The sequence below is a fragment of the Centrocercus urophasianus genome, unplaced genomic scaffold (assembly GCF_019232065.1).
Source record: "Centrocercus urophasianus isolate 14NV4802_14NV808 unplaced genomic scaffold, USGS_Curo_1.0 seq_895, whole genome shotgun sequence".
Taxonomy (NCBI): Eukaryota; Metazoa; Chordata; class Aves; order Galliformes; family Phasianidae; genus Centrocercus; species Centrocercus urophasianus.
The window spans coordinates 1-13,337 of NW_024885527.1; the positions used below are offsets into that span (position 1 = coordinate 1).

General features: G+C 42.0%; 1 long non-coding RNA gene across 1 annotated transcript; it reads right to left on the minus strand.

The window, feature by feature from the left end:
• Window positions 1–1,798: 1,798 nt before the first annotated feature.
• On the minus strand, window positions 1,799–5,429 carry LOC122171261. Its single transcript, XR_006171940.1, has 3 exons — window positions 5,228–5,429; window positions 4,459–4,606; window positions 1,799–3,580 (listed from the first exon to the last, which is right to left on the minus strand). It is a non-coding gene; the product is annotated as an uncharacterized LOC122171261 (long non-coding RNA).
• Window positions 5,430–13,337: the final 7,908 nt, after the last annotated feature.

The window sequence follows — 13,337 nt, forward strand, 5'->3', positions numbered from 1 at the left end:
TCCCTGATAAAGATTTGTAATAAACTGGTCGGACCAACATTTGAACCGTTGCTTCTTAATCTCACGCCGGGTATATAGATAGTAAAAGAACCTCCTCTCCCTCCTATAAATTGGAGCAAGACATCATGGCACCCCAGAAAGAATTGAGTCAGATAATGGGACTCATTTCAAAAATTCTCTTGTGAATACTTGGGCCAAAGTTCATGGTTTTATCATATCCCCTATCATGCACCAGCTTCTGGTAAAATTGAACGCTACAATGGGTTGTTAAAAACTATGTTGAAAGCAATGGGTGTCAGAACATTTAAGCATTGGGAGAAGCATTTGGCAGAAGCCACCTGGTTGGTCAATACTAGAGGATCAATCAATCGCGATGGTCCTGCTAGCTCCCTACATACTGTCAAGGGAGATAAGGTCCTGTAGTACATGTAAAGAACATGTTAGGAAAAGCAGTTTGGGTCCTTCCAGCTTCTGGGAAGGGCAAACCTCTGTGTGGAACTGTTTTTGCCCAGGGACCTGGATCCACCTGGTGGGTGATGCAGAGAAACCAGGATTTTCAATGTGTACCACTAGGGAATTTGATGTTGAGGGAGTGCAGTCAGTAATTCCATGTATATATATAGGTTTGTCTGTGTGTGCATTTAATGTTTGGTAATTATTGCTTGTTTGCATATATTAAGCATGATGTAGTGATGTAGAATAAGGGGTGGAATGTCATGGTTTTGTGATTTTTGGTTTTTGATATTCCACATAATAACATCATGTGGGGCCCTGGGAGTTTAACTGTTAATGCTCAAGTTCTAGGTACCTGCCCAGAAGAGAAGAACTACATTCCCCAGGGGACTTTGCGGTCACAGAGAGGAGATATAACTCCTGGCAGGGTCACCTGATGAGCTCTTTTTTTGTCCGCTCTTCTTTGTTGGCTCTCCTCTTGTCTCCCTGCTGCTCAACTGGACTGCGCATCTCACGTCAGCGTTGTGGTGAGGCCTATCCACCTTTTAGACATTCTGTCTCTCGTTGTATTTGATTTATTAGCTTCAATTCTGATTATATTGCATTATAGTGTGTTATCTTGCATTCTGATACTGTATTTAGTAAAATAGTTTGTTTCTCCTCAGATCGTTGCCACTGTTTTTAATTATTTTGGGGTTCCCTTTTGCGGAGGCACGGATTTTGCGAAATCCTTCTGCCCCGCTAGTCACAGAACTCGGTCAAACCAGCCCGTAAACCACTGACATAGTGCACAGCAGCATTCTGCTCCCAGCACTACCCTCATTGACAGTTGCTGGCTCATAGCATTCCTTACAGATGCAGGACCATGAGATGGTAAAATAAAAGTATTAATAATGGCTGTGAAAAATTAATTTTTACTATCTGTTCACTGTGTGCAAAACTATTCTACATAGTGATAAGCCGTAGTTGACAGTGCACATCAACAAACAAGTGTCAGAGGTATACACTCAATGAGGAAGGCAGCGGTGGCTGGTGCACAGAACGTGCAAACATCAAGTGACACCAGCTGTGCTCTGGGATAGAGGAGTACCTCACAACTACTCATGTACAAGTAATAGAAATGAGACAGGAAAAATTTACCAACAAACCAAATTATTATGAATGAGGATGAAGAGACAAAGCAGAATTCATGTATCCAATACACAATTTCCAGAGCGATTAAGAAGGGTTACAGAGGTGGCTGAGAAGGATCCATATTTTTTCAAACACTTCCATCATTAAAATTGCTAAAATTTAATGATGAATAACAGAATCTCACAAATCTTTTGGGGTAAAATGCTCCACATTTATTTACATATGAAATGTGTTTAATACAGTCGTAATGGGCATAGTGTATAGTAACATCTGACAGCAGGAAAACTTTAAGGAAATGAACAATTACTACTGTATATCATGCAGCTATCTATATATAAACTATTTGTTTTTTTAAAAAAAAGTACAAAACAGTTTTGTAGGGATACATACAAGGTATAAAATGCAAAACCAAAACAAAAATATAACTCTTACAGAGAACCATATACGAAAGGGACAGTATGGTACCTTTCTGTCCTTGGTGAAAGCATAACTAGTGATGTTAGATATACTCTGAAATGGCTGAATTAGCTCTGTAAGGTCTGTGCTAATGGTGAAGCCCCTACTCACGTAGGCTGGTGTGTGGTGTGTTTGCTTCTTGATGGCTGTGGTTGAATGTAACGCTGAGCACCAGAACATTTGGCAATAGCTTACAGAGATGGGAAACACCAACCTCGGCAGCAAGTGTTAACTATTTTCTTTTGATAACCAGAAGTATAGGAAAATACATAATGCTGTGTAATCGCTTCTATACGTTTAATAAATTACATGACAAAAAAATCATAAGTATATGCCTATTTCTGTAATTACATCTTACTTGTTTAATCTAGAGCAGCCCAGCCCTTTTACAACTATTTGAGCTTTGACTGTAAGCACCTGTTGGCTAAAAATTACTTCATTATATATACGTATATATATTTGTGCAATTACATTTTTCAAAAGTACTTTATTACTCTGGGGGATCTGCATCTGTTTTGGTGTTGACATCTAAATCAGCACTGCACTTTACATGTGCAGCTTCCTAACACATTTAGAAGCACGAGTCCTGTGAAATTCAACATTTCCCCTTGGCTTACTTTCTTCCTTTTTCCCCTCCAAGCACTGCCTTCTGCTAAACTTTCTTTCAGAAACATTCATATAAGAAACAGTTTAAGAGAACCTAAGAAACTGTCCCAGCATTAAGAACTCTGTTTTAGAGAAACATACTACAAAAAACAGAAACAAAATAAAAAAACTTTTTTTTCCACTAGATACCAATAAAAGCACATAACAAAGAGTATAAAAGTTATTAGCTTAAATATATACAAACTCTTTTCAACTCAAATACTGCTTCAGTGGTTTTGAGGGTACAGACAATGAGGCGAAGGGGGACGTTATTATGCAGAATATATTGCAACAGCCTGAACAGTACTGTTAACACTATTATACCTTGAACTTTCTGTAACAAAAATGTCATTATTATTCCAATGTGGAGAGAGATTTCTATATGCCAATGAACTGATTACTTTTCAGCTGAGCTCATTCTTTTTGACTTAATGAAGGCCATGCCATGTGTTCTCATGTGAGTATTTAAGGCCGCTTCAGTTTCAAAAGTCTTTGAGCACACTTTGCATCTTCTCTCCAACACTGTGTTGTCAGACAATTCATCCTCATGGTTGGGTTTATTCTCTTGCTGATTATCCTCCCTGGATCCATTCTGCTTTGATACTGGCTGTGGCTCCTTCAGCTTGTGTACAATGAAGAGATGCCTGGAGAGAGACACATGAGACGTGTAGCAGAGTCCACACTCCCTGCACTGGTATGAAGAGCCATCAGATTTATGCTGAGGAATATGTTCGTGAAACTGGAGAAGATTTTCTGTTGTAAAGCCACAGACAGCGCACTTATGAACCTTAAAAACATTTATTTTTAGCTTCTTCAGTGGTTGTGTGATTGCGCCTCGTGGAGGCCTGAATTCCAGTATAGGTTCTTCCAGTTTACGCTTTGGACTAGGAACCTAAAAAAAGTCATAAATAGTATTTTTGTAAGCATAAATACGTAGTGACTGCAATGACCATGACTGCCAACTACAAAAACTTTCCCCTGGTAGGTTCCAGTGCAACTTCAATAAATACAGTATTTAAAATAATACAAGCAAATATATGTTGTTAATATAAATTGCATACAAATTTTATTTTGTCAGCTCTGATAAAGCAACAGTACCTAATGCACTGTATAAACAAGATTAAGTATTTGCCAGTGTAACTGCAAGTACACATTAATGTGACTGCAGTTGTGTATAGAATGCAGAATATAAGTCTAGGAACTCTTCAGCAGTACCTTCTGAAACTGTACTTCAACTACACTTAATATTTCATAAATGAAATTTGACTTGATTATCTCCTGATTATTAGTAGCCAAATTAATATATTGTCAAAGAGTGAAGCACAAGTCTTTGGACAGTGCTGTCTTCTTATTTTTGCTTTCCTCCTAACACTCATCATCATAGTGAAAGCAGTTTCACTCTAACATTTATGTCAAATAAACTCAAAGCTGGGTATTTGGGATAAGCTCACAGTTCTTCTATGTGACCTGTAACTTTTCTACAGCTATGAGAGGACTTAGTTGCAGAGGTTTTGAAAAGTGTTCATAAACCAAACAGGTAAGTTATATTCTCCATCATTCAGTGAATAAAATAAACTGTAAGTCTTTTGAAAAATAAGTTCCAGTTCAAACATAAAAGAATTTGTTGCAGGAACCTTTGAGACGTCCTGGGGGCTCAACTTCACACAGCAGAATTTTATGGTATCAAGATACCTGCATCTATTTAAAGATGCTGAACGTATATCCACAAAAATTTAATTCAGTGACTGAATTAATCTTCTAAGTGATTACCTTTGTATCTTCTTTTACTTCCCTTTCCTCCATACTAGTTAATTCAGTCATTTCTTTTACATCAGGGTCTTTAATGCCATGCATCAATTGAATATGTTTTTCCAACATCAATCGCTTGGTAAAAGTACGTCTTGAATCTGGGCAGTGCCTATATAAACACAGAGCAGGCGTGTAGAGGTTCAAATGTCATGCTTTAAAATAGATGTGCAATTCTGGATAATGTGAACAGAACTAGTAAATAAGCCCAGACAAATCCAATCTATTAAAGATAATATTAAAAACAATGCTTTTCCAATCAATTGCACAAATATTATAAGAGAGGGAGAACAATTAGAAAACAAAACTGCAAACGGTTGAGCAGCTTATATTCACAGTAAATGAGAGAAAAGTTCTCTGAAGATAATATCCAAAACAGCACAAAATGAGGGTAAGAAAAAAAACAGGAACATCTGAGTTTGTTTCTTACACTTCTCTTAATGTAACTAAACTGTACATTCAATTAAACACTTTAAGTTCTCCCTAAACTAAATTTCAGCAAGAAAACACTTTCCATGAAGGATGAGTGCTAGCTCCAAAGGAGTCTTAATTCTGCATTCAAGTCCAAATTCTTTGATATCCGTGGAACTAATGTACGGGACTGAGGTTAGGTTGGGTTATTCTAACCTCAGAGCTTGGAAAAGTTACAAAGAGAAATTCAGTTAACAATGTTTGTTGTTGGTGTATACTCTGCCCCTAGTATCTTTAAAAAATAAATAGAAGTAGAACTTACGAGCATGTATAAACCTTCCTAATGCCTTTGTGCTTGATACGATTGTGACGACATAAACTATGGGATGAACTGAAAGATTTGTCACATTGTCGACAAGGGTGTTTCTTCGTTTGCTTTAAAAAAAGAAAAACACATTAATTAAAAAAAATCTAAACAAAAGTAGTGCATGTGCCAATCTCTAATAATAGGAAAGAAACACACTTAACAGTAACTGGCACTGTATACTCAAGCACGCACCTTTCCTACAGCAGCATTGTAGGAAACAGAGAAAATAGATCTTTATCAAAGCAGTGTGGACAACACACACCTACCAAAGACTGTAAACAGGTACCACAAACTGTGGATAAAATGAAGGTCTTCTATCAAAGAAGTAAGAAAAATCAGGAAGCTATTTCTAGATCAGTAAAAGCAACATGAACAGAGACGTGCTTTCACCATAAAGTCACCTTTCCATTCTGTATGGGAACTGCTGAATCACAGCCTGAACCTCTGATTGATTACCTGAGACGACCAAAGAGTCAGCCACAGGAGCACAGGTGAAGGCAATTCACCTGTGCTGCTGGAAGGGGTGGAGCCTGGCTCCACATCTCCTAGACCCATTTAAGAGCTGACAAGGAGCAAAGAAAGATCTTTTCTGGAGGTTCCTCCTCTGGAGTTTTGTAGTGAGTCTAGGATGTGGGTAAGCTTTTTATCTACTATCTATACTCTTTTTGTTATTATAATCTGCTTTGCCAAACTCTCTTGTTTATTTCATTATTATAACATCTTTATATTAATTGGCTATACAAGTGGGCCAGGCAGGCCAAATATATTAAAAGTTACATCACGTCCTTCCTATGGAATTTCTATAAATGGGTTAGGGGGAGAATGCTACCTGCCCTAGACAAAATGTTTCTAGGGCAGCAGATCCCAGGATTTGTGGGATGTTTCTATTTTGAACTGGACTAGCAGTTATCAATGAAAAATGGGGGTCCCTACGTGTTATGGGAAATATGTTCCCATATTGCATGGTAGATTATTTTCAGGGACTTAACAAAAACATACTGATCATAAAAGAAAAACAACTGGCTCCCTTCAAGATGGTGTGGCCACTATTAAATCCTTTAAATCACACAGAAAAATGGAATAATACTTTAGAAAATGAAAGCCAACTTTTGAAAAGCTGTACAGAGAAGTTAGAGCAAGAACTGCACATATTAGCAAGGTAGTAACCGATTCTGCATCTTCCAATAGGTCAAGTTTGTAACACTTCAGTAGATAATGACCAGACTCTTGAATCAACAGACTTCGTTGATCAGGAAAATAAAAAAAATCTAAATTAGATCTCAAATCTCCGATTTTGACAAATCCTCTGGAAGTCCATCCTGTTATAACTCAGAAAACAAAAAGAGTACAGGACAGACTGGCAGGGGTGCCGCCTGATCAGTGGCCCCCTGCCCAGACTCATTTGCACGTAACAGCCCGGCCTTACACAGCAACAGAATTGATGGATTTAGTATAGCGATTTCAGCAGAAGCCTGGAGAAAGTGTGCCGGCTTGGTTATTAAGACTGTGGGATTCTGGGGCAGAAAGTGTTTTGGTGAATAGCCTGGAAATAGCCAAGTTGGCCACCATGACTGTCCATCCTGCTCTCAGGCAGAGGTTGTATGCGGGTAATCGATATTGTGATGAAAACCATTCTATAATAGAATGGTTAATGGTGGCCTGCCGTATGGTATGGCCAAATAAATCTGATAGCCCTCTTCATACAGGGCTGTGGTCCTCCATGGAGGACCTTCAAAATTATATCCATGAACTAGCCATAAGGGAAGCAATTTATGAAGACAAATTTGATGGCCTTGATATGGTCAAATTTTCAGCAGGGTTGGGAGCCTTGATTCTACAGCAAGTTCCCTCTCATTTGCATGGTACTTTGGTGTCTCTAATAAATTCCCTGGTGGCCTCAGAAGCAGTAGTCCAGCAGGCTGCCCTGTTAGTGGCCGACCTAGGAGAAACAGGACGCCTGTGGACCAGGAGCAACATTTGGACATTAGAAGAAGCCGAGGTCCTGCTGGTGACTGAAACCAAAATGCTGGCTACTCGAGCTCCTCAATCAGGACCCATAAGGGTCTCCCGAAAACAAATGTTCAATGATTTAATTTGGGCTGGGGTCCAATTTGCTAAGGTTGACTGCTAGCCCAACCATGTCCTTCTCCAGCTTTGGAGACAACTAAAGGATAATCAAAAAATTCTGAACTACCCTAAGAAACCAAGGGTAAGGGTTATAGAGAGAATACCAACAACGACATAGAACCTAGAGGATTTCATTGTTCCTGATAGAGGGGGAAAAAAAAAAAGCTGCCTCAGGTGTCTTGGGCTACGATGCCTGAGCCACCAGAAGCAAAAGAATTGGCCATAGCGCAATTCATGGTGTGACAAGGGATGTTAGTTCCCCTAGGGCCTCCAGGTGGGACCAGAGGCCCTATGTAGAATTAACGATTTATTGGTCCTGAAAAAATATTCAGAGAGTTATGGCATTACTGGACACCGGAGCAGAAGCATCAATTATCTATGGAGGTCCGAGGAAATTTGATGGGGACAGAGTGATGACTGGTGGTCTTGAGGGGCAGACTATTCCTGTCACCCAAACATGGTTGAAATTAGGGGTTGGGCATCTCCCACCCCGGGAGTACAAGGTGTCTATTGCCCCAGTCCAGGAATACATCCTGGGCATAGATATTCTGTGGGGTCTGGCTCTCCAGACAACTGTGGGAGAGTTCAGACTTGGACAGAGATGTATCAGTATCCGGGCAGTGCAGGCAATATTAAGAGGCCATGTGAAACATGGGCCTGTTTGCCTGTCGAAACGGTGTTGGATTACTGATGTGAGACAGCATAGACTCCTGGGTGGGCAAGGTAAAATATTGAGAACGGTGCAGGAATTAGAAGAAGTGGGCATTATAAGGCGTGCATACAGCCCATATAATTCCCCCATGTGGCCAGTGAGTAAGTCGGATGGCACGTGGAGAATGACAGTGGATTATAGAGAATTAAGGTCACGCCGCCTATTCATGAAGCCCAATATTGCCTCCCTAATGGACACATTGAGTAGGGAGATAAAAACCTATCACTATGTCCTAGGTCTAGCAAATGTGTTCTTCAGTATCCCAATTGCTGAGGAATCGCAGGATCGGTTTGCATTTACGTGGGGAGGCAGGCAGTGGACCTTTCAGGTCCTGCCCCAGGGGTTCAAGCATTCACCAACGTATTGTCATAATCTGGTGGCGCGTGGCCTGGCAGGTTGGACAAAACCTGATGATGTTAACCTATATCATTATATTGATGATCTCCTGCTGACATCCGACTCACTGGAGGCAGTAGGACAGGCGGCAGATTCATTAACCACCCATTTACAACAGAGGGGATGGGCTATAAATCCCCAAAAGGTGCAAGGTCCAGGCCTGTCCATAAAATTCCTGGGGGTGGTTTGGTCAGGAAAGACCAAAGTACTTCCCAGTGCTGTCATAGATAAGGTTCAGGCATTTCCAGTCCCTACAACATCAAAGCAGCTGCAAGAGTTTCTAGGTATATTGGGTTACTGGCGTTCCTTTATACCTCACCTTGCGCAGCTGCTAAGGCCACTGTACAGACTCTCAAAAAAGGGGCAGCTATGGGACTGGGGGGAAACAGAACAGGATGCTTTCCAAAAAGCAAAACTGGCAGTTAAACAAGCCCAGGCATTGGGTATATTCGATCCTACCCTCCTAGCCGAGTTGGGCGTTCACATTACTCAAGATGGCTTTGGTTGGGGCCTGTGGCAACACCAGAGTTCTCTTTGGGCCCCCATTGGTTTCTGGTCTCAGGTTTGGCATGGAGCAGAAGAAAGATACAGTATGATTGAAAAGCAGTTATTGGCTGCCTATTTGGCATTACAGGCGGTAGAGCCAATAACTCAAACGGCTGAAGTTATCGTCAAGACCACTCTGCCGATCCAGGAGTGGGTGAAAGATCTGACCCACCTTCCTAAGACAGGGTGGCCCAAGCACAAACAGCGGCACGATGGGTCGTCTACCTCAGCCAAAGGAGCAGTCTGTCTTCATCACCCTTGAAAGAAGAACTCCAGAAGATCCTAGGCCCAGTGACGTATCACAGTGATGCACCAAAAGAAATACTGGTCGCTCCACCAGAGAAGAGTCCCGTTCAGGAGGGAAAATATCCTATCCCTGAAGATGCCTGGTACACAGATGGGTCCAGCAAGGGCAACCCAAGCAAGTGGAGAGCAATAGCGTACCATCCTTCCACCGAGACAATCTGGTTTGACGAGGGGGATGGTCAGAGCAGCCAATGGGCAGAACTGCGAGCCGTGTGGATGGTTATAACCAAGGAACCCGGTGATGGTATCCTGAACATTTGCACAGATAGTTGGGCTGTGTACCGGGGGCTCACTCTCTGGATTGCACAGTGGGCCACCCAGGAATGGACTATCCACGCCCGACCGATCTGGGGCAAAGACATGTGGTTAGACATATGGAATATGGTCAAACACAGGACCACAGAAGCTGACACGCTGGCCTGAGTTCGATGGATTGAGAATTCGCCATCTGAGGTCATCGCCCGTTGGTTACATCAGAAGCTACGGCATGCTGCACAAAAGACAATGTGGGCAGCTGCTAAAGCATGGGGACTGCCCATACAGCTACCTGACATCGTCCAGGCATGCTAAGATCTCTTCTGGAGATCTTTCCTCTGGGGTTTTGCAGCGAGCCCAGGACATGGGTAAGCTTTCTATCTATTCTCTTTTTGTTATTATAATCTGCTTTGCCAAACTCTCTTGTTTATTTCAGAGTTGTAACATCTTTATATTCATTGACTATACACCTTCCCATCGCCAGATGATTTCTGCAGCTGCTGAGAGGTTACCAGTCACCCACAAGATGAGGGGTTAAAGACACTCTTTAAATAAGGACTAAAGCAAATAATCATGAATACTTATGTGCTAACAAGGCTCAGAAAAGTCACAAGGAAATGAGAGAAACAGTCTGATGCCAACTTGAGGGACATCTGTTTGGGTAAATCTATGTGTTTCCTTTGCTACGTGGAAGGAGAAAGAAAAGGAAGGAAGGTAAGAAGTATGGATTAGTTTCAGTCTATGCTGTTCCACCTGAACACACTTATGGGAGCTCTAGTATCTGAAGAAATAATGTATAAAACTATAGAACTATAAAAGCCCCAAGAATGAATGACATGGGCCCCATGCTTTAAACTTACTAGCACATAACCAATCCTAGAACTCAGTCCAAATCGGCCTGTCTTATCAGTATTGGAAGCAAGGAAACCGAAATATTCCCAATCATATTTCCTTCTTTCATCCACAATTAGGAGCTTGAAAAATCTGCTTATCTGTAGTTTTCTACTGCTTTGGTACTAATAAGGAAATCAGTATAACATATTGAAAATTAAATCCAAAGAATGTTTAAACAAATCTCATTTAAGACTTTCCAACAATCCAGTTGGAGCCAGTACCCCACACTCAGCATTCTACACAATGGTTCCTGCCAGAATCAGGGTGTCCAGGGTCTAAAGAAGAAATGGATTTCATTGGAATGCCCTGAAAGAAATTCTGATCACTTGCACCCAGATTTCAAGCATTCTACTCTGAGGAAGAATATTTCAAGCATTTTACTCTACTGGCCAGGTACAAGTGAGGGAATGGGCAGTCTCGTGTGATCAGTCCAGTTATCTAGAAGAAGAAAATCACATTTCCCAGACTACTTTTTCCTGCTCTAGCAGAGAACAGAGCTTTCCTTCACAGTGTTAATAACACTTTATTTCCTGCAATTCTTCACAGTCAGACAGACCTGACTGATGAGGAGGGTTGGAAGAGAGTGCTGACTTAGCATCACAGGACCCCCCCCCCCCCCGCCTGCCTAGCCTGCTTCCCCAGTTCCCTCTAAGCAACAGGTTTCAGACGCTGGAAACTGAAGGGGAGGCACGTGGTGAGGCAACAGAGGATCTGCCTAGGAGGGCGCCTAAGGCGAGGCGGTCACCCCAACACCTTGAGACTGCCTCTGTGAGGAAAGAAAGGTGATTGTGGTGGGCGACTCCCTTCTCAGAGGAATGGACGGCCCCATATGCAGACCGGGCCTGAGTCATCAGGAAGTGTGCTGCCTTCCTGGGGCCCAGGTCAGGGACCTAACCAGGAAACGCTCAAACCTGGCTAGGTCCACTGGTTATTTTCCATTACTCGTAGTTCAGGTGGGTAGTGATGTAGGCTTCTCTGAGCAATTACAAACTATGAAAAGAGATTTCAGGGGTTTGGGGCATTTAGATCAAGGAGCGGGAGCTCAAGTGATTTTCTGTTCTATACCTTCAGGGTCAGTGAGGGACATGGAGCAGGCTTGGAAAGCACAAGCAATGAATAATGGGCCCAGAGGCTGGTATTGAGCCAGAAACTTTGGAATTCAGGAACTTCTTAGTTCCTGAATTCATCCAGTAACTGAAGAACAAACAATATACCTCTTTCAGGTTGCAAAGGCAATGTATTTTCGTGGAGTCACCGATTTGATCATAACCAGTAATGTACTCCAAGATCCACTTATTTTTATCAATGTATATGGCTTTGAGCCTCCTGAATGCCAGGTCTGGAACCTGTTAATGATCTGAAATCAAAACTTCCCAGGATGACAGTTCCCTGGTTTGCCATTACAAGCCTTTAAGAATCCATCATCTATCAATGCAACACACAGACACCACCAAAACTACAACTTCTCCTCTCAAGGAGTACGTGTTTCTTTACTTTGAAAATAAATGAAAGGAAATGTGAAAGAAAAGTAACACAGAAATTTGCCGTAGATCATCAGATGAGAAAGAAACGTAATCCATTGGCCATCTGTAGTGGTACTTCCGAGAAACTGCAGATAAAACAAAGGAAAGACAGGTACAGGAACTGAGTGCAAGGGTGACCACAGCCTTCCCAACCCCACCAATCTGACACTGATCTCTGTCCTAGAGAGTGACTTTCCATTAAAAATATCAACCCCAAACCTTGCTTGTTAGCACACTACATTTTCTCATTACCTGCATAAATTACCCAAAGTCCTTCCTATTTCCCTCCAGGCAGTTTTCACCAACAGCACATTGTCCAAAGGAACTCTAAAGACCACTCTGCACCATGCCCTGAGACGACAAAAAGAAGGACTCCGAAGTCGGAGCCATTCAGTGAGTCCAGATATTTGAAATAATGAAAAACACTACCGTTATTCACATGACCTGTGAAAAAAATATTTCTGTGCTCTATCAAGTGATCTCTTTCTTGTGGCCATGTTTTTCTTTTGCTGCTTCTCATGTATGCTAAAATATCTGTTATTTGCACTGCATCCCTTTAGGACCTGTACTCAATGTTTTCTGCAGTCACCCTTCGCAGTGGTTGCTTGCTCTGTGCAGCACAGAGCAGCACTGCCAGCTGCACCCAGTAAGCACCAGGGCTGAGAAATGAGAGCCCCGCTCCTCACTGCCGTGCACAAATGCTTCTCAAACATCATTCAGAACTTGTATTCTAGTTTGCCACATTACTGCTGACGTCTACTCCTCAGAATCCTGACTGCTTGGATAATTCCTGTAAGATAGTGTTAAAGAGCTTGCCAGAAATAAGGAATGCTTCTTGATGTTAAGTGGTGGGGGAAAAACAAACATTTCTAAAATGCTGTTTCACCTCTCACCCATATAAATCCCACATATCCTACTAACTGTTTTAACTGAGATTGTAAGAGACCACTCCTGGGAAGTGAGTTGATGGATCACCACCCACGCAGATCAGCTGATGTGTATGCAGAACTCTGTCCAGGCACAGTGCTATTACAGCCACAGTGCTCTGCGGGATGTACTGCTGAAGCTCTAAAGAAGAGACAAAGGATTCACCAGTGTATCCTCTCCCTTGGCTGCTGCACACTCCTCCAGCACCTTGCTCCTATCCCAGCACAGCAGCTCAAGGTAACCTGAGGTAGTGCTTTTACTGCCAGCTGGTAAACTGGGCATTTGGTAAACTAGGGAATCTGCTGGTGAACACAGAGCCAGTACCAACTGCACACATCCCCTAACTCTGGGGTACCAAATACTTTTCTTTTATCCCTTA